The 22,133-nt window shown below is 37.8% G+C and overlaps 1 protein-coding gene across 2 annotated transcripts in view; it reads right to left on the bottom strand.

The window, feature by feature from the left end:
* The window catches only part of LOC137281274 (kidney mitochondrial carrier protein 1-like), a 51,053-nt gene extending 31,909 nt beyond the window's left edge, over window positions 1–19,144 (bottom strand). Inside the window, exon 1 of one of the 2 annotated variants that reach the window (XM_067812434.1) lies at window positions 19,008–19,144. The gene's annotated coding sequence lies outside the window, so the exon portion shown is untranslated. Of the gene's footprint in view, window positions 1–3,004; window positions 3,208–19,007 lie in introns of those variants that run through there. The other variant, XM_067812435.1, reaches the window with a different exon arrangement.
* Between the last annotated feature and the right edge of the window lie 2,989 nt (window positions 19,145–22,133).

Raw genomic sequence — 22,133 nt, 5'->3', positions numbered from 1 at the left:
ATAACTGTCGACATTCTCCATTAATGAACATGGGTATCACATTTCCATGGTAACAAATCAATTTCTTATAGGGTTTCTGACTTTTGAAAAACTAAATCAAGAGCACTATCAATTCTAAATTTAGGAATTTGATGAATTTTGAAAACTGAGACCAAGAATACACCCACACATAACCAAGCATGAGCCAACAAACAACTATTTCACACAGAGAAAAAAAACATTGTAAAAAGAAGAAAGAAAATATAATGAAAAAGAATATAAGTCCAGTTACATTTTCAAGACTTAATTGGGTTTTCTTTGATATATTTGCTGTAGGCAGACTAGCTGACCTGATTCATGGTTGGCCAACTGTTATCACCACTGTGACAAATGCCCTTGAAATCGTGACCTCGCCATTAATATTACACCTGTTAATACACTGCAAGTGTCAGCGGTATTTTGTATCCAGTGAAGCTAAACTGACACAAATTTAAAATTGCTCTATTCACTTAGAGTTTGTAAATGTACACCTTGTGATAATCAGATGATCCTACCCACGCTGCACTTGGAAATATAGGGAACAGGGCCAACAGATGGAGTCTGTAGTCAGTGTTATATTGTACATTCCAGGAAATCTTGAAGAATGTTACGGATGAGAGTCATGGAAGTGATTTCCATTTTTGCCCTTAAACAATCCTTCACTGACACACTGACCTTACCAGAATAGAAATGTCAGTTACTTTTCACATGCCATCTAAATGTTGATAATTTTAAAGATTATAGCAATCATAAATGTTTGCCTCTCCCATGCTCAGTGAGAGTCTCTATGCATATATAATGAACATGAAAAGTTATCTTGGGTTTGGATCACAAGACTGAGCAGCTAATTTAATAAAAATATTAAAAAATTATTCATGCTTACAAACTGTTGTTTTTTTTCATGAGGATAGAGCTATTATCAATGTCGATTACCCATTCATGTTCATACCATCATTTCAGTAAATCACATTACCCATAAGTAAATATGACCAATAAAGAAAAATCTAATCAATACTACAACTTGCTCCCTTGTTTCAGTTTGGTTATGAAATTCATACTGGATATACTTACATCCAAAATACTACTATTAATTTAGGCTGGCCACTATCAGCAACCTACAAAGACCATGAATCATATACATATATACAATATGCACATCTCACATCAAACAAGACATAACTATCGGTATGCTTTGTCTCAAAATCATCCCCCCAAACTAACACATATAAAGGTCTGACCTAACAAGAAACTTCAGATATAGAGGCACACAAAACCTTCAAAATATATACGAAACAGTAATACATTAAACAAGTCAGGGGAACTGATACTATGCATTTGACACACTTGTCAAAACATGATATAGATAATTCTTTCCCTGTTTCTGATGTAATTTGGGGATGGGGTAGCCTAGTGGTTAAGTATCATGCCAAAGATCCAGGTTTGATTCCCCACATGAGTACAAGTGTGAATCTGCCCAATCTGGTGTCCCCTGCCATGATATCACTGGAATATTGCTAAAAGTTGCCTAAATCTATACTCATTCACTAACTCTGATATATGATACAGTTCTTAATATGCTGATAAAGATACAATACTGTCTCTGATATACAGTCATATCTCGTTAATCCGACCTCCGTTTATCCCACGCTTTTGTTGTTAACAAAATGAATAAATGTAACTTGGTCTCCGTTATTTAGTCCCGACATCCTCGTTTATCCTACTGTTTGCTGTGTAACGGACGATGTCGGATTAACGAGACTTGACTGTAACCCCAATACATTGTTTCCAATATGATATACCTCAACAGTCAGTTATTACACACCCCGATACACTTGTGATGTTAATTGTTATGTCATGTATCTCAACATACCGGTCTAGTTATAATACACATCCTGATAAATGTTATGATACAACCCATATCATATGATAAATATCTGGACACATTATCACGATACACTAATACTTTGCTCTACTCTTCTACAAAAGAACTGACCCGTGAAGACCCAGGGTAGAATAGGCCTTCAGCAACCCATGCTTGCCACAAAGGACGACACTGCTTGTCATATGCGACAAGTAAAAGGATTGGGCGGTCAGGCTCACTGACTTGGTTGACACATATCATTGGTTCCCAGTTGTGCAGATCGATGCTTATGCTGTTTATCACAGGCCTGTGTGGTCCAGACTCGATTATTTACTGACCACTGCCATAGATTTGGAATATTGTCAAGTGCAGCGTAAAACTACACTCACTCACTCACTACAAGAGAACTACATAATGATACAGAGGTCTTGGATACACATCAGAAGAAATGATATGATATGATATGTTCAAACCACACATATCCAATCCTTTGTGCCATCCACATAAAAATTAACCTAAGTACCACTAATGAGTACAAAAACATGTTATCAACAATCCATCGTTATACCACTCCAGCTCAGACTAGCCTAGGAAATCAAATGTCCTTATCAACAGAAGCCATTTATAAACCTGTTGAAAAAATCCACAGTAGGAACTGGAAAATCTTATTAAATCAATTCTACACTCACCCGAAAAACAATTTCTGACTGTCATGAAATCCAACACGATCAAAACCAATCAGCTAACAAACAGCATGACAAGGAATGGCTGTTTGTCAGACGCCAATCTCTGAAGAAAACACTGAAATATTTACCCAACTAAAACCAGTTTCCTATTCCCATCAACTAATGTGATTATCAGCTTTACAATTTCCTCATGTATACATCCACTTTTTCACCTCACCAAAAACATGCGTACCTCATAAGCAATGACAAGTCTAATCAAAGCCTCATCAACACCAATTTATATCCTAAAACACACCAGCTTAAAAACATACTGATTCTAATGCAGTAATCAGCTCTGGAATGATAACAGAGTTCAAATTCATGTAACAGATCCAACCATAAATGCCGAAAGTTGGATGCCAATATTACGCACAATCGTAAAGAATCAATACAATTTTACCTGTGTTAGTGACAAAGAGTTCTGATCTACTGAAGCCAAATGGATGCGATGAACTCGTTGCATGGAATGTTCAACTGGTTCTGGCACTGAAGGTTCCTCTTCTAACAGATAACAATGAGTCACTCAGTCGCTTCAACCATGGAAGCGCAAGGAGTTCTGCGAGAGCTGGAGAATGCCTCTCCTAGCTGCCCAGCCACTGAGGTATTAATGTGTGCTATTGATTGTAAAACCAGCCTGTCAAAGCTAGGTGTCTGGAATACAGCACAACACTTTACCTCAATATAACGCTGCTCTTGGTAGAGGTAGATTCGGATCAACACTGTTGTACTACACTGAACAACATAGGAAATAAAGGTGACAATATTTACAGAACTCTCTGAGAGCACATTTACTAAGGAGATGGTGGTAGCTGATATAAGTGGTATAGTGAAATATTATATTGGCACCAATCAACAACATAGATACAAGTTTTCATAAAATGTATTCCATTAAAGTTATTGCTGAGCAGGAGTCGAGAACTGTCTGACCTTCCACATCATAAGCATGAAGTCAACTCAGTAAAATAACCACATCTCATGACCTTGAAACAAACATCGGCAATTTTCCACAATTGTTTGTTAATATCATGGAAAAATCTGTTTCAGAGAAAAGTACAGTCTCTCCGAAAGATCCCAAAGTAAATATATTAAAGATAGCCCATGTAAGTCTAGAATGTCACAAGTCTAGATTTTCACAGTTTCAGGAAAAAGAAGAAAGTCTCTGGCCTCGTTTTCATGAGGCTCTACGATTATTTTTTATGAATACTTTTTTCTGCAAAATATGTTCATTTGAGACACTAGATGATAGTCTATGAAAGGGATATTTATCTCATTTTCAAACAATACTGAAGTTAAGCACAAAACCAAAACCTAGATTTGTATTGTCTGCTTATTAATATTCATGTTTCCTGCCTACTATTCAAGTTTGTCATACATCTTTTCACAGCATACAGACACACAAAAAAATGGGGTATTCTGTTCTATGAACATATGAGAATACATAGCGTATAGCAAAATGTAAACTCTCCGTGAAACTACTCTCCAGACAATCATAATGGCAATACAATATCAACACCCTGTAAGTCTACTTTCCAGACAACTATGTATGGAATGTCACAAAAACCTTCATGAAAACTGCCGTTTCATCATGCTGTAACAGTTACATGAACATAACTTTTTATTGGTAATTACAGATCCTCGGTATATGATCCACAAATCAAGGACAATACAGACATAAACTAGCACTTTTATTCAAAGCTTTCATACAAATTCTAGTGTATGGGAACAAGATCCCCTCTCCCAACACATCATTCAATAAGTCCAAAGTTATGTGTATCCAGTTTATTACACTGTTGTGCACAATTCCTTATAAGCAAACCCTCCATCTATGACAGAATAACATTCAGCTGAGATTTCAATTTAGGCTGAGTAAGATTTAGACACCATAAGCTCATCTATTGCGTTATCCTATAAATCTCTGTACGAGCATTCCATAAACATGGCAATAAGATTAGTGCTTGTTCAATAAACAGAGTTAAGTTCTCTCTTCTGTCCGCCAAGTTGCTAACTGTACAATTAACATTTGTCACATTGGTACACAATCTGTGCTCTAGACTACCAGTTGTCTGACTTCCATATTGGGATAAGCGGTGGCTGAGATGGTTAGATGGCAGACTGTGTGTGCTGGTCTTTAGGTGCCTGACTCTGAAGGTGTGGGTTCGAATCTTGGATGGGGCTCATTCCAAAAAAAAAAAGTACTAGAACTGAGAAAGTGTAATCCCAAACGTAACATGTGTTCTGCTAATTGCAGGGTACTTTCCATTTTGTTGCCACAACGAATCATAGCCTTTTAATCATTTTTTTTTCAATGAAATAGACAAAAATAACCCAAAACATTGACATACAGCAGCAGGGGTTCTGACTACCCATCCAGGAATAGCTATTGGGATTTTTACACACACATCCATCCATTAATTTTTTAATAATTACTGCTGTCTTTTTTTCAGCATGACTTATGGTGAATATGACGTGTCTTCAAGCAGTCGACATTTTGTGAGGAACTGGAGTTGGTCTGTTTAATTTCCTGTACTTGGTAATGGTGCTGAATGAGGTGGACATTTATATATTTTTACGGCTTCTTTTTGTCCAGACCATGTACCCATGTACATGCACTAGTTGTTGATATGTTAGTTATTCTACTATGACTCAAAAAAATACTGGATTCTGATTGGTTGTCCAGAAAAATCAGACGGCATCAATATATGTTAGTTAATTTATAAAAATAACATTCCTGCAGAAGTCAATGGGAAGTAATTGGTATTGTGTAATTTATAAAAATGTTGAATAGTTGTGTTTACATGAACAAAGACCTTCACCAAATACCAATGACGACCTTGATATGTTGCCAATACTGAAATGAACACCTTCAATAAACACAGATCAGTGACTCAATGATATATCAGGCAGGTAATTACACATATATACCACAGCTGTGCTACAATCTGTGAAGGTCAAGGCAAACATGCTGCAATATGGCCACCATTGCACAACTGGACTACATATCGCCTTACATCACAAGCAATATCCCATAAACATTACTGGAGACATTACCAGACACCACACATCGCCTTACATCACAACAAGGAATATCCTATAAACATTACAGGAGACATTACCACACACCACACACCACACACCACACACCACACATGTGTGGAATCTATCTAGACTAACAACTAGTCTCTGAAATGAACATATTTTACTACTAAAAATAAAAAAAAAATATAATGAAATGGAGCCCTGAGACTTTCTTCATTTTGAAGCAAAGGAAATCTAGACTTGCCACATTTTCTAGACTTGCATGGGCTTTCTTTGGGTCAGGGTCTGGTATTTGCTTCAGGGTCTGTATGACAAACTAGAATCTATCCAGCAAACAGTTAAACTGCTGAATGTCTGCTACTTAGGATGACGGAGCTATTTCAAAGTACCATTAGGAACTGATCCAACTTTGTACAGGAAAGTGCATTCCACCAGTTTTAGAGAAGAAATTGAGCAACCAATCAGAACATGAGCGACTTATCAAGCCACAAACAACCAATCATGAAAACAATTGCACCACAAAGAACCAACTGACCCAAAAGCAACCAATCACCATGAAACAACAATTAAGGAGCACACAGCCAAACCCAGTCAGCCAGGTGCCTCACGATCCTTCATGGACAGTGTATCTTTCAAAATTCACACAGTCTGTGAACCCCAAACTACAAAATAGTTCTGAAGAAAAGTAACTATGCAATACCAATAGTTGCACCAAATTTCAGCTTCAGTTTTGCTGAAAATTGTAATGGAATATTACTGAATCTCATGTACAAACATTAAACACAATCTCTTTCTGATGAGGGCTGTGTCAGGAAGTGTTGGATTTCATGTATGAAGTGTGTAGCACCAACTTTGTGAGTGGGTGAGTGAGTGAGTGAGTGAGTGAGTGAGTGAGTGGGTGAGTGAGTGGGTGAGTGGGTGGGTGGGTGGGTGAGTGAGTTAATTCAGTATTATGCTGCACTCGGCAATATTCCAGCTATATGGCAGGGGTCTGTAAACAATTAAGTCTGGACTAGACAGACCAGTAATCAACAGCATGAGCATCAATCTGCACAATTGGGAACCAATAACATGTGTAACCAAGTCAGCAAGCCTTACCAACAGATCCCATAACTGATTCCAACATTGATAACACCACAAAGTCAAAGATGATATTACTTGAGATTAAGAAAGTGTGAATACACATTGAACAATATCCAACAGCATCTTGAACTGTTCTTTAACCCGTTAGTACTCAAGGCTGCAATATGGTTTTAATAAGTTTATACAAAACCCACAGCAGGGTTCTAAATTGTAACAGCTACAAGTCACACCTGTTGATAATAATCTCTGAAGGGGTCTGTGCTTCCTTATTCCTAATGCTGTGCCAGTGATGGACTTCCTGACACACCCACTCCTATTGGCTTACAACAAAGGCTGCATCAATAAACAATACTGCCAACTTTAATATACAATAGTTAGTATATTCATAGTTTAACACCACACTCAGCAACATTGCAACTGTTTGACCATGGCCTGCAGATAATCAGAGCTGAACCAAACAACACAAGAGGTGTGTATGTGAGTAAACAATCCCCAGCATTGGGAGGCCATGTCACATCATCAACCAAGTCAACAGCATGACGATATTACCCATCAAGTCGACTCTTGTATCAGTTGCTACAGATCATTTGTAATTCTAGACTAACACTAGGAAGAAGGAAAGAGGTGAGGGGGAGAAAGTGAGTGAGTGAGTATAGTTTTACGCTGTATTCAGCAATATTCCAGCTATATGGCAGAGGTCCGTAAGTAATCAAGTCTGGACCACACAATCAATTGATCAACAACATGAGCATAAATCTGTACAATTGGGAACCAATGACATGTGTCAACCAAGTCAGCGAGCCCTGACCACCCACTCCCATTAGTCGCCTCTTAAGACAAGCATAATCGCCTTTTATAGCAAGCATGGGTTGCTGAAAGTCTATTCTACCCAAGGACCTAAACAGGGCTGAGGGGGGGAAAAAAACAAGAGAAGGTGAAAAGGGAAAACTATAACAGTGCGTAGTCTGAATCAGCCAGTCAAGTGACTTAAAGCATGAACAGCATTGTAAGACATCAGGGTAGCTGACATGCCATCACTCAAGACACCAAGCCTGATGTTCTTCTGGCTGCCATTATAACCAGCAGGGGATACTGCACAGTTCTCTCCCTTGAATCTACAAATAAGGTTTTCGTTCCTAAACTACAATTAGGAGAAAAATGAATCTTTGAAAACATATTATCAAGACATCAGCCACCATTTATTATCAACATTTCTACTTTTTTACTGAATAAAGTCTGATTTAAAAATTTATCTAAAATCAATAACCAGTTTCCTTAAACAAGAAAGATCGCTTCCACTGATTCACAAATCGGAATTGAGGTCAGTTAAAACCACTGTGGACCAAAACACCATTCCACATATACATGTGAAATGTCAAACTGTCTGATTGTAATCACAACCGATCTATAGAAGTCATTGAGAAATTACCCAAGGTCGCCATCAGGGGACTGATATGATCGTCCCAGCTCTGATAGAATCTTCTGCCAAATTCATTCACTTCTTGGCTCCTTTCCAATGTGCAAACAAGAAACTTTTGGATGATATATTAATTTCACGCACTGCTCGAGGCTTTGGAATAGACTAGACATCTTTAAAACAAACATCATTAGAGAGTTTGTAACATCATCAGTTTTCCTCTCTGGTTATACCCAAGTCTCAGGTCTTCCATGACAAATCATGCCCTCAATATGAATCTCCCCTGTGACCTAACCTGTCTGTGCTGAGGAGATCCAAGATCATTACTGCTTGTTCTGTGAAAATGGAGATGCAAATTGGATGATATGTCAAAGCCAGCAATATGGTAGATATGTCACAAGAGGCATTCAAGATTGATCTGGGAGGCATCACTATGTCTCCTTGTGTCTTAAGACAGAGGTTAGACTTCGTAAACAGAAGAGAACTAAACCAGAACTAAACATGACAAGTGAGCACCTAACCATGGTGCTATCCCATGGCCTCCCAAATTCAAGGAATTAAATCTAGAACTCTGGTCAGACAAGTGAACACCTTACCATGGTGCTATCCAATTGTCTACTAAATTCAAGGAATTAAACCTAGGACTCTGACAAGACACGTGAGCACCATACCACTGCACCATACCACTGCCTCCTGAAATGGATCAGGCAGGTTTCTCTCTTGCATTACACTAACCAGTAAAATGTCATCTGATGCCCTCATATCAGGGAAATGCAGTGATGTCATGGTGACCTACTTGAGCCGTTCCTTGTCTAAATGAGCATCTAATTCCAGTGGCCAATTACCCTAAAGTTATGCATATATCTGTAATCATTTAATTGTTGTCACTTATGCAAATCTACATTATTACTAATCTACAGGTTGAAAAAACAAAATTCAGTAGTTTTTTTCAAAACATGTTTCTAAAAATGATGAGAACACATTTCATCTGTAAACTAAAACATTGTGTTCTTTTGAAAAACCTGATATTCAATTAAAGAAATCTCAAGACCATATTGAAATATCACACACAATTGTTCAGTAGTGGCGATGTCATTCAAATCATACTGTGATGTGATGTGTACCCATACTCAGTGTTAGTGAGTGCAGACAGTAAAAACCCATATGGGCCTTTAGTTTTATCTTTGTGTTTACAATGTTGTCAAACATTATGTGTTGGTCAATTTTTGGGACTTATCAAGTATTGTAAACCAAAAGTCACTGTGTTCTGTAATCTGATTGATTGAAAAACATGATCAAATAGTATTTGATTCCCAGAAACTGCAAGACTACACGCTGCATATTTACACGTAGAAACCTCGCAAACAATTGTTTTGTTGTGTCATCAACAGTGGTGACGTCATTCAAATCATATTGTGACGAAAAGTTAGCATGACGTCACAAATGAGCAACTCCAGATGCTGCCATGGGAACCAGCTGAAACGGCCAGCAGAGGACACTTCACTGCTGTACTCCTACTCGCTATACACAAGTGCACAGTAAAACCATTTGGTTTACTTTTTTGTTTACAATGATGATAAACATGTGTTGGCCATTTTCTGGGTGTTATTGAGTATTTGAAGCATGGGAATATATCATTTTAAACCTCCAGCTGACACCGTCAGTTCCAAATATATTTCTGTGCTTCAAATACTCAATAACACCCAGAAATTGCCCAACACATGATGTTTATCTCCTAATTCAAAGCATGGGAACATTTCCTTTGAAATTCATTTCCAAATTAATTTCTGTGCTTCAAATACTGAATAAAACCTGGAATTTGGACATGATGTTATCTCCTAAATGTCGCAGAGATGAGGAAATATCACTTCTAAGACATACAAATCTTATGATCTGCAAACAAGTTGTCCAGCCATTGGGATGAATTTTAATACAATCGCTGTAATAGTTTACCGTAATTATGAGAAGCCAGTGAACAGTCAAGATGTCCCCACATGATGCATTGTATATCACCTCTAATAAGACAAGCTAAAGACCGGTCTCTTTGTCCTCCTTATATTACTAGATATGGATCTCTTTGAATTATGTACACGTAACGATCTTCAAGCTTACAGCTCTACAAGCTCTCAACACATCAAAAACACTTTTTTTCAATTAAAAATGTCCATTTCATTGTCATAGATGATAGGTAATCAAAACCTCTAAATTATGACTTTAATTAAAATTGTTAAACACATAATTTCATACTTATTTTGATACTTGGTCAAAAAACTTTACTTTGAAGTAGTTGAAAATGCTTGACAATTTATTAAAAATAATCATTTCAAAAATTTCTCCACGCTTTTTTAGAATCTGGAAGAATGAAAAATAGAACCTATCATGTCCGGTTCCAATAAAATTGGGATTTTTCTTGCCCTGAATAAATCTACAAGCAACATATCTTTGTTGTTTGCATTATTGAGACAAGGACCTCAGAACTTTCATATTTAATTTCAACTGCTGTTATCAGGGGTTAAAAAATCCCATCGCCTGATGCGTGAAACAAGTTGGATTTTACTTCGGGCAATCAATAATGCTATCTTAGTTGTCCATGGGCTACAGGATAATTTCTCCTTACAGTTGATGTATTCTTTCATAATCACATCATCATTCTTGTGTCATAAAAATCAGGGCAAGTGAGAAATTAGTCCGGACAAGTTACTTTTTAAAGCCCTGTGGCAAGTGACTGTTAATAACATTTTTGAACCCCTGTGTTATGTCTTTCTCTTTCTCTCAACAAGCAATACAAGAGATTTGCATACAATATATGAGGTGACATATGTGCAAGGCATCACAACTTATATAACATTCCATCTATATGAAGGGGCCTGTAAAGAATGGTGTCTTCACCAAACAATCCAGTGATTGACATCACAAGCATCAATCAATGCAAATGGGTTTTGATAATGTGTTAACCAAATAAACAAGCATGACCTCCCGACCTTGTAGATCGACAACATCTAGACATCATCATTCCTACAAGGTGCATGTCCACAAGATTTGTCCTGTACTTCGAACTGCTGTCTACATAAACAACTCAATGGGACAAGTCGTAATTAAATCATAATAAAAATTACAATTCACCATTAATATTTAAACCACACTATATGAAACCATGGTAGCATCTCTGTTTACATCAAACACGTCACCATGACTACCAATATTTCCCTGCAATCAGTAATCAAGATATTGAAAAACAACTACATCTGAAGAAGTTTGAGTACTACTGCCAAATGCCCTATATTCCCCACTCTTTATCACTGCCAGAAATGAGCAGACTTTACCTACATGAAGTGAAAGACGTATCAAAGAAAACCAAGTTCTATGGATAGTGAACTTCTTAAATGCAATGGGTGCAACATTTCGATGTAGGTACTAACACTGTTATCATGCAAGTGGCATAAACATGGAAAATACATACATAGCAGCGAGTGTGCAAATACAGTTGACAAAGATATATACACTGGATTGTTGATTTGTGATTTGAGCAGAGCAGGTTGATGTACAGCATAATTGTTATTAAAACACCATGTTATAGAGGATTCTAAACAGCCTTCCGTGCAATACCATTTTTATTAAACTAGTTAATGATTTGGTATCATTCTGTTTATTACTCTCCACAACAAATTCATAAAATTTGCAGCTCTCACCTGACAGTGAGATGACTCTCAGTTTTCCGAGACTCAAGCAAGGTCTAGTGCCATTGCAACAGCGACGTTAGCATTGTAACGTCTTAACTTTGAACCTTATGACATCATATGTCTAACAATATTACACTAGTGTAGTATTAAAATACATTACACTAGTGTTAAAATATTACACTGCAGTGTCTTCCAAGGACAGGTAATAAATACAACTATCTTATCAGCCTATCACCACCTAATAAAAGATCACCACTAATCCATCCAGACTTACGCCACTGGCTTCTATGCACCATTTTGTGTATTGTAATCACAACCAATCTATATGTACACCAACCAACTCTCTTCAACCATCTGAGTGTACATCAACTTATCTCTATTGTATTAACTCATTCAACATATTGTTTTAAGCACGATTACTCCGTACATCTACCTACTCTGCTCGAACCAGTAATCAGCAATCCGATATACATCAACCTTGTCAATTGTATATGCACACTTGCAGCTATCTATATATTCTAACAGCCTGAAGTTGTGTGCATTGTGCCCATAGTTTTGTATTCATCACTATGGTAAATATTAGTGAACCTGTCTATGAATAAATTTTAGATCTGTTGAGAAGGTAAAGAGATACACTGATAAACAGTTGTGTGAATAAACAGAGCAACTTCATTAACATTAATTAGGAAAAAAAAATGGGGAAACACCTTCAACGTAAATAATCACGACAAAAATTTGTAGATTTCAATAGTAACTGATAACTGTTCACCACAAGTGCTCCAAAAATCGATAGTTGATTTGGTTTCTGATTCCCAATACCAATCATAGAAGCAATGCAACATGTATCAAAAAAAGTTTTCCTTTCACTAACAACAGTGCCTGATTTTGGTTTTATGTAATATATTTCACGAAGTTGTGCATCAATCCCAAACAAAATTTAATCAAATAAGAAATAATTACATTTCCAGGCTGAAAAATATCAATTGGTTTGCAAAAAGTCTCTCAAGTTAAAAGTATTTCTTTCAATAAATGAAGCTTTGTGAACAAAAAAAACCAAACAAAATAAACAAAAAACAAACTTGCTGATTTAGAAATTCTCATAAATAGCACTTTTTCCTGGAAGACGAGGTTAAATGGTGGTTGTACATTCGACATGGTCAAGATTGTTACATTTGTACAGTAATGTTCATGCTACTGTTTTAACTCTTATGGGGCAGCCCAGTTGTTAAAGGGTTCACTCATCATGGTGACAACCCGGGTTTTATTCCCCACATAGCTGACCTGTGTCATAAATGGTTTGGTAAAGAGAATAACAAATTGCTTGCTTTTGTATTTGATGCTATGACATTTTCTGTTTCTAAAAAACAGAAACACAAACATGTTTTTGAAACAAAATTTTTTGGACCATGCACTTAAAACGGTAATGGATGCAAACTTGATCTTGTCACTAAATAGCTGGAATAATGCCAAAGTGACGTAAAGCCCATCTCAACTCAACTCCAGAACAACCACCAAGACTTGGCCAGTTTCTCTGATCAGTAAGATATATTATTCACTCTGACAATTAGTGTCTCATCCCAACCTTCACATTTCATTTAATGTCCCAGAAGAGCAATCGAAACAAATGTCATCCAGTCTGGTCATCATCTGTTCTTTATTTACTTTAACGACTTTAGGCATGTTTCAAATATCCTAACTCTGTTCAAGAAAGGATCAAAGCATTTCACATTCTTGATCAGTGACAGAAAAAAATTGACTTATCCATGTTGTTGTAAGCCACAGGACAGAGGTCTAGCTTTGTTAACAGAATGTCAGTTAGTCTGATCTGTGTATTAGGTTTTGACTGTAGTCAGAAAATGTTTTATAGGTGAGGCAGCAGCCATCACATGATGCCTATACACTATAGCACAGAAATCAGTAGCAACCAGATATTGTGTTGAAACTTTAACAGTGTGTTAAAGCTTTTCTATCACTGTGAAAAATACTTTATGACCCCATACTGAAACTGGAATACAAAAATTGGCAGTAAATAACTTAAAATTCTAAAATATAAAAAACAAACTCATTGAAGTTTAAAATCTGACACTTCAAAGCAGGCATTGTTGTTTAGGTCCACGAAAAATGTTTTGAAAAATACCTCTTGATGACACAAAAATAGAATCACTCTCTAGTGAAAACAGCATTTTGTGACTTGAGATAAATCCACCAGAGAGATCAAAATAAAAAAAGACACATACACTTTGAGAAAGGTTTCCTCTACAAAACCCAAAACTTAATGCCCAAATTACTTCTTCAGTAACTGAGCAAAACATTTAGCAATGATACACACAAATTCCAATGTAAATTTTAATCCACCAGGACTTCACTAAATTCTACTTTCCTACCACAACCTGATACAGCATGTTCAAATTTATTTCTAGATTATGTTAATCTTCTTTGAATCATCAAACTCCCTTGGACAAGAGACCCATTAGCTTTTACTTGTTACAGCTTCCACAACTCTAGTGCCAATGACAACCCGGTCTATTTTAATCCCCTATACGCACAATGGCATCAAATAGTGAGAAAACAGTGTCTTTAATTAGAAAATCATGCCGAAATCAGTTCAAGTTGTTATCCCACTTGACTGCCCAGACAGTGTTAATTGACAAGGAAATTACCAGTATATACAAGACTCTAATGTCAGAAGTCACATATCCACCAAGGAGACTGACATGACCATCTGGACTGGATCTAAAAATGCATGCTCACCACTTGAGACAATATACGCTATCATGGTAATGAGATCTGTCATATTTACTGCATTTAGAATCTGCCTTGGTAAGTGTATAAAAGTTCTAATAGATAAGTCATTAAGTGAGTCAAAGTGCACAGAGTAAGTCTACCTGCGAAGTTTGACTTATCTAACTTGGAGTGAATGTACTCAGTTATGCAAATACATGTAGTGACTGAATGTATATAGCAAGGCAAATAGGGAATGAATGTATACAGTCACATACACAAAAAAGGGAAGTGTACACATTAACTTAATTCCAAATGAGTGACTATACACAAGTTAAGCAAATACAGTGGAAGATATCTAATCCGGCACTCATTGGGACTGAGGAAATAATCCGCTTTAGGCAATGTGCCGGATTGCAGAGCTGATGATAAATGTACAATCCACGGAAGGAGCTTTTTAAGTTGGATTTTATGCCAGTGTTGACAACTTGCTGGATTAGACAGATGGCAGTTTTTTTAGCCTCCACTGTAAGAAGTGTATGCATGCAAGTAAAGCAAAACAGAAGTGTATGTATATAGTTAAGCAAATAGGGTGTGAATGTATACACTAACATGCAAAAATGAAATGTATGCATCAAGTTAAGCCTAAATGAATGAATGCATACATGGTATATGGGAAGTGTACATATACAACTTCATGCATAAAGTTAGACCCAAAGTACTCGTTTGGTGAATAAAGAGTGGACGCAAACAGCAAGGCCTAAACAGAAAGTGAGTAGACGCAAACAGCAAGGCCTAAACAGAAAGTGAGTAGACGCAAACAGCAAGGCCTAAACAGAAAGTGAGTAGATGCAAACAGCAAGGCCTAAACAGAAAGTGAGTAGACGCAAACAGCAAGGCCTAAACAGAAAGTGAGTAGATGCAAACAGCAAGGCCTAAACAAATAGCGAGTAGATGTAAACAGCAAGGCCTAAACAAATAGTGAGTAGATGTAAACAGCAAGGCCTAAACAAATAGTGAGTAGATGTAAACAGCAAGGCCTAAACAAATAGTGAGTAGATGTAAACAGCAAGGCCTAAACAAAGTGAGTAGACGCAAACAGCAAGGCCTAAACAGAAAGTGTGTAGATGTATACACTGCAACATGACAACAGTGGTCAGTCTGTCGATGACATTGATAGTACTGTATATGATTCAGCAAACACTATCTCCATCAGTAATGTTGTGTCATTTTGCCTTATCAGCAACCAGACTGCCTTGTCATTCATGTTTGTCCTGATAGTGACAGGCCTGGGAAATATACACACAAACATATCATACATATGATAAATGATAAAATATGTCACCCAAACGTAAACCAAACAAATATTGTTTGGTTATCTGTTGTTTGATGCCACAATATTATTATACCATATGACAGCAGTTTGGACATAGTTGACTCCAAATAAACAATCCAGTGATTGACATCATCATGATCGTGATACATTGATCTACACAATGCCCTGGTTATAAAAACAGATGAGACAGTGGGTCAGAATGCATTTATATTAGCTATATTTGTGCAATGCCACAATGGTGAATCTTAGACATGAGCTTCATGGAATGTACTCAACCAAAGTCTTTTACTGGACATAGTCCTTATTGCATTGCCGGCCTTTGAGTTCTTGAAATGTTACTTTGCATAAAATTAATTCTATCAGCATTCCAGTTGTTACTTTGAATCAGTATAATCGTGTGTCCATTTATGGTCAGTTTGGGGGCTGTTGGAGAAACATGAAATCATGTTGGTTAGAATGAAGAGTCAGAGAGTACGGTGACCATTTAAAAAGTTCCAAGAACATTACAGCGACACCAGAAATGACACTGTTCCAGACACTGTACCCACTTCGGAAATGAAATCCAGGAGATAAGGAAGACAATCAAACACCTTAAGCACAAGGCTACCCCATTTGAAGACCCGCTGGGGGCTTGTAGATTAGATTAGATGTTCTTTTCACTCAGAAAGCATGGGTTCAATTCTGTACACAGCCAGAATAAGTGAAGGCCAATTCAAGTGCTCCACCAGTGACATTGCTGGCATACTGCTCAAAAAGGTGCAAAACCAAACTGGCTCAGTAACAATGGCTGATCATCATCAGTTTCCATGACGACTATCATTTAAATGGACCCCTGGTAATACACAGGGAAGAATATTACTGTCATTTAACCAATAAACTGACAACCTCTCAGCTACAGCTTGTCAACATAAACATCACCTGGTGGCATGCCAATTAATAATGTCACAACATGGCTGAAATACTGCCCAATGAAAACTCTCTCACTCACTAATGAATATTGGTAACGAAGGCCCACTCTTCAGCTGAAGTGGAACATCACCAGCTGCGCTATGTGCTCAATGCACTCAATGTGACTACAATGCTCAGCCCTATTTTTAGTTGCAAGTTTTCGGAAAAATAGCTGTTTTATATTTTATAAACAGTATATCTCGGCCAATACTACTGGAGTAAAACAAAAACAAAAGGATGCAGAAATTAGTTACAGCAAAATCAGAACAGCAACACAACAGAAAGCATCATATATACCAACAGAATTTCATATTCTGTTTTACCATTGTCTACAGAGGTTTGGTCACATTTTAAAAGGTGACAATTTATGGGTACCAACTTCTCTCTGAGGAACAATGTTACTGGAGTGCATTCTTACTTCTTTGTCCTGGAAATATACTCTGAAATGTTGTGCTCCTTACAGAGAGTGAGTTTAGTTTTACGCTGAACTCAGGAATATTCCAGCCATATGACGATGGTCTGTAAATAACTCAGTCTGGACCAGACAATCCAGTGACCAACAGCATGAGCGTTGACACGCGCAATTGGGTACCGATTGTGTCAACCATGTCAGCGAATCTGACAACCCAATCCTGTTAGGTATTATCTTATGACAAGCACAGTTGCCTTTTGAAGCAAACACAGGTTGCTGAAGACCAATTCTACCCTAGATCTTTACAGGTCTCTTTAGAAAGAAGTGACAAAGAAGTGACAAACACCTGTTATGTTTATCACTTCACAATACTGTTAACCAGTTAACACTGCACCTATATAATGGTGATCTCTAACGAACCCTAAACTGGACCAGAAAAACAGTGGTTGATATCATGAGCATCAATACATATAGCTAGTATACAACATCCACCTATCTTATCAGCAAGTTTGACATCTGATCCTGCTAAGGCCTAGTTAACTCTTTTGACAAGCCAGACATGTAGAAACCTATTTGTTTTTGTCAAGCCTGATTGGTTTCAAACCTTAATATTTAGATAGTATTGAGAAGTTTCAAAGCGAAAATCACTTATGAGCCCAGGCTTTTTTAGTAATGGTAGCTATGCCCCTGAGAAGCATTGAATGAAGAATGAAGAATCTAACCTTCATTAGCTGGAAACAAACACTTTGGACATTATGAATGCAATCAGTGATAAATTGCAACTAAAGGGGAGTGCTGGGGCACCTGTCAAGTATTCCTGTTCACTACTACCATTGTGTGAACTCAAGGGCCAACTGAAAAGGTCACCCATCTGTGACCTAGTTTTAGCCTCACCTCTAAACATTTCATCATCAGCCTGAGGGATCAGCTGCATCACTGATGTATATCACATGTTTCTGATGAGAAAATCTCCCACTACAGCTACTACAGACACAGAACGCTTAGTGTCCAGGAATTGCTAAAACATACTGTTACTTAATCAAGATATCACTTATGTAACATTACTTACTTATTAGCTCTGATCATTTGCATACTTGTGATTCTGGGCTTTTATGGATTCAGATTTGATTCTGAGTATGAGGAAATACTGTTCAGTGAATAAACACAATGTGCTATTATAGTACATGATGTCACCGCGAAATAGTGGGCATATCTGAGATCAATCAATACATTTTGTAGATTTTGCATCGCTCTTGGTTACCCACTAGTTTTTATCAATATTTGTCATGACAGCCCATCGTGATTAATGGCCAGTGATTGCTGACATTGGAAATGATAATGTTCTTCTACTTCCTCATCAAGTATATGTAAGTTGTAACATATATATTTGCCGTTCCTGAACAAAACATGAACCCCAAAATGGCCCCATGTTTTCCGTCCACAACACGTGAATTTTCCTTCGGAGCCTTTAGTGAAGGTTGTTTCAGCTTAACCCGTAAATGACAGAATGTCAACACTGATAAACAGTTATCCACAGAAATCAGAAAAACCACACTGAAAACAAGTTTAGCGTTCACGATTTGCCTCAGCGATACCCATATCTGTGTCACTAGTATATTTGCTAGTCTATGCCGGTTTCACCGGCGTCTTCCGAAGACTCTTCAGCTTTCCGTGTTGAATATTGTCTCGCACTGTGTTTCGCAACTACGTGAATTACAATGTCGAAAGTACAACTATAATTCTGAGAATTCAAACAGTAATGTTACTTACCGATGTGATTAATCAACACTTTTCATTAGCGAAATCATGTGCTTCTCCAGCGAAATCAAATTCGACCGCTTCGCACGTGTGTATCGTTTCACTGATTGACGTATCATTACGGAAGTGAGTTTCGAACGCCATCTACTGGCCGAGTGCCAAACCATGGGGCCCCTTTGAGGAGTTCCTATATTGGGAGGCCAAAGACAAAGAATTTTAATATGACAATTGTCAAAATGCATAATTTACATTTCTACCGTGAAAACACAAATATGACCCCTCCGTAGTGAAAGGCGTCTTGTCAAAGAGGAAAAACTTCAAATTTCAAAGTTGGATACGGGGTAGTATGAAAAAGAAGACTGGCTTATAACGGACAAGTGTAAATCAGGCAAAAAGAACACGGGCTGATGCGAATATGAATGAGTGCCATGCATTTAAGCTGTATCGGACTATTCTTTGACATTCTTCTTATTATTATCAGTTGTTGCATGTTGCAATGGCGCCACAAACTAAATGAACAAGAAAGATTCCTGGGTTAATATAATCATTTTTATAGAATTTGTAAATAATTTGATTTCAGATTTCTCCTATATATCCCCTGTAAGTTTGAATGTTTGTTTACACCTCACTCAGTAACACTCCCGGCGGCGGTCTGTAAATAATCGAGACTGATCCAGGCCGTCCGTCCAGTGATCAACAGCATGAGCGTCGATTACGCAGTTGTGATACCTTGACATGTGTCAGCCAAGTCAGCGAGCATGACCACCCGGTCCCGTTAGTCGCCCCAGGGAGCTCTTGGCAGTAGGAAAAGTAATATGGTTGAGGGATTGTGAGACAGATTATATCGCCTCTTTTGCCGCATGGATTGCTCAAACATGTAACAACATCTGGACACACTTGTAAAATCTTTCAACACACCAGCCAAAATATCGCCGTTACTTATCACCTAGTACATAATTATATTTCATTTTCCAGTTCTTCTTGAATTTCTCCAAGTGTAGGGTGTAGAACCTCACGCCAGTTTAAAAGTTTCAGCGTGATTCAGCTATGTCATAATCACATCAGCGATCACATGACAAACTCGTGCATTTTAGATTAGATACCTGCTGACTCCTGTATTCGATTGTGATGAAGATGACTGTAGGGGAGGTTAAACAAACACATCTACTTTTTATGTCCCAATTTCCAAAACCTTATCTGGAAACCGTTGACTTTCGTATTGTGTGTGGACGGGATTTGATTCCATACCGGCAGTTAGTGGAACCGTTATTGGTTTCCTTGAGCCCATATGCTTACAGACATGGAGTAGTTCAGACTTAAGACCAACAATACTTTGCAGAAGGAATTCGTTGAGTTCAAACTTCTTATACAAGTATACATGAATGAGGTGAACGGAGTTCCAGCTCAACCCGAGAGCGTTTCCTCCGTGTGGTATTATCCTGCTCGAGGTGGTCCCAACGCAGACAGCCTGAATACCAAACTCTTTGGAAATATAAATGTGAGCATATATACAGTTTTTGACAACAAGACTCAACAATGAACAGATAGAGAATCAATAGCACTTCCTTTGACCAGTTGATATGATGGTTTGTAATCAAACCCATTGTTCAGTTCTACAGAAATATTTTACAATCTCCAAATCCCATTTTGAAACATGCTTTTTATGAATCAATAAAAAATGCCAAACACCAACTGTGTCTCAAACTGGTACTGTAACTCGGGTGCCTCTTAGATAAGGAACGTAATCTAACTTCTTCGTCTGTTCCCAAGGACCGATAATTGAAATTTGCAGACATGTTCCACTCCTCTGTTCAAGATAAACCAACTTCAAGTTCAATGAACAAATTTTGAAATTAGAGAAAATGTACATCAGAAATTAAATTTGAACCATACCTTGAACACTGAATAACTTCGGAAAAAAACACCGGGTCCACTTCACAATTAAGACTGAGTGATTACAGTGAGTGAGTGAGTGAGTTTAGTTTTACGCCGCACTCAGCAATATTACAGCTATATGGCGGCGGTCTGTAAATAATCGAGTCTGGACCAGACAATCCAGTGATCAACAACATGAGCATCGATCTGCGCAATTGGGAACCGATGACAAGTGTCAACCAAGTCAGCTAGTCTGACCACCCGATCCCGTTAGTCGCCTCTTACGACAAGCTGAGTCGCCTTTTATGGCAAGCATGGGTTGCTGAAGGCCTATTCTACCCTGGGACCTTCACGGGTCCTGAGTGATTACAGAGACCAATTAAGGCTAAAAGGGTCATACAGTAATTACGTTGTGGGTGGTGGCTGCCAAGACAATGGGCACTGCGGTAGTGATAAGTTTTAAGAATGCAGATTAGCATCACAGAAATAATTACAAACAAGTTAGTCCTAGGTCAAATGCTAGAAAAGTCCCTATCTTTAGGATCTCTCAGGAGCAGTAATCGTGTTATTCAGTGATTAGTATGACACCTCCCGTCCTCCAAACATTCTTGTTGATGTGGAACTAGCTACAGGAGGTATCAGGTTACTAAAAACTAACTGGGTTCAGTCCAGTGTTGAAACAGTGTCCACATGTTTATGTTCATAAACAAACTGCTTGAGAATTGATCACATTGTCTAATGTGTGGTGACAAGCACTGGTGTTCAACATGGTCAAGATATGCAGTATGGGTGATAAGGCTGGGTGGATCATATTACCTGATTTTCATGATAACTCTACATTTGGCCTAGGAGTCTCACATAGTCTGGCTGCATAGTTTTGGGTTGGGTCTTTAGAAATATTTGGACGATGGGTGTCCTGAATTAGATACGATGATACTGAGAGTGTGGATTCGAATCTCCGATAAGACTCAGCTCCAGGCCTAGTGAGTATTAGGATCTGTACTCTACAGGATAAAGCGTAATATCAAATATAACGCATGCTGGGTGCCAGTGCACTTGTGGAATACCAAACTAAATGGATCGAGGACAGGGGGAGGGGTTAGAATTCAGAACTGACGCTATAGCTGTCTCAGAGTAACTGCCATTTTGACCAAAGTGAAATATGTTTAAAGTAACGCTGGAATACATATCCTCTGTTGCCCCATGTTCATGGGGGTAAAATGGGGTATGTTATGGACGCGACTGTACTGACGGCACCAGTGT

The sequence above is a fragment of the Haliotis asinina genome, chromosome 4, assembly GCF_037392515.1.
Source record: "Haliotis asinina isolate JCU_RB_2024 chromosome 4, JCU_Hal_asi_v2, whole genome shotgun sequence".
Taxonomy (NCBI): Eukaryota; Metazoa; Mollusca; class Gastropoda; order Lepetellida; family Haliotidae; genus Haliotis; species Haliotis asinina.
This window is presented reverse-complemented; position numbering and strand designations above follow the sequence as displayed.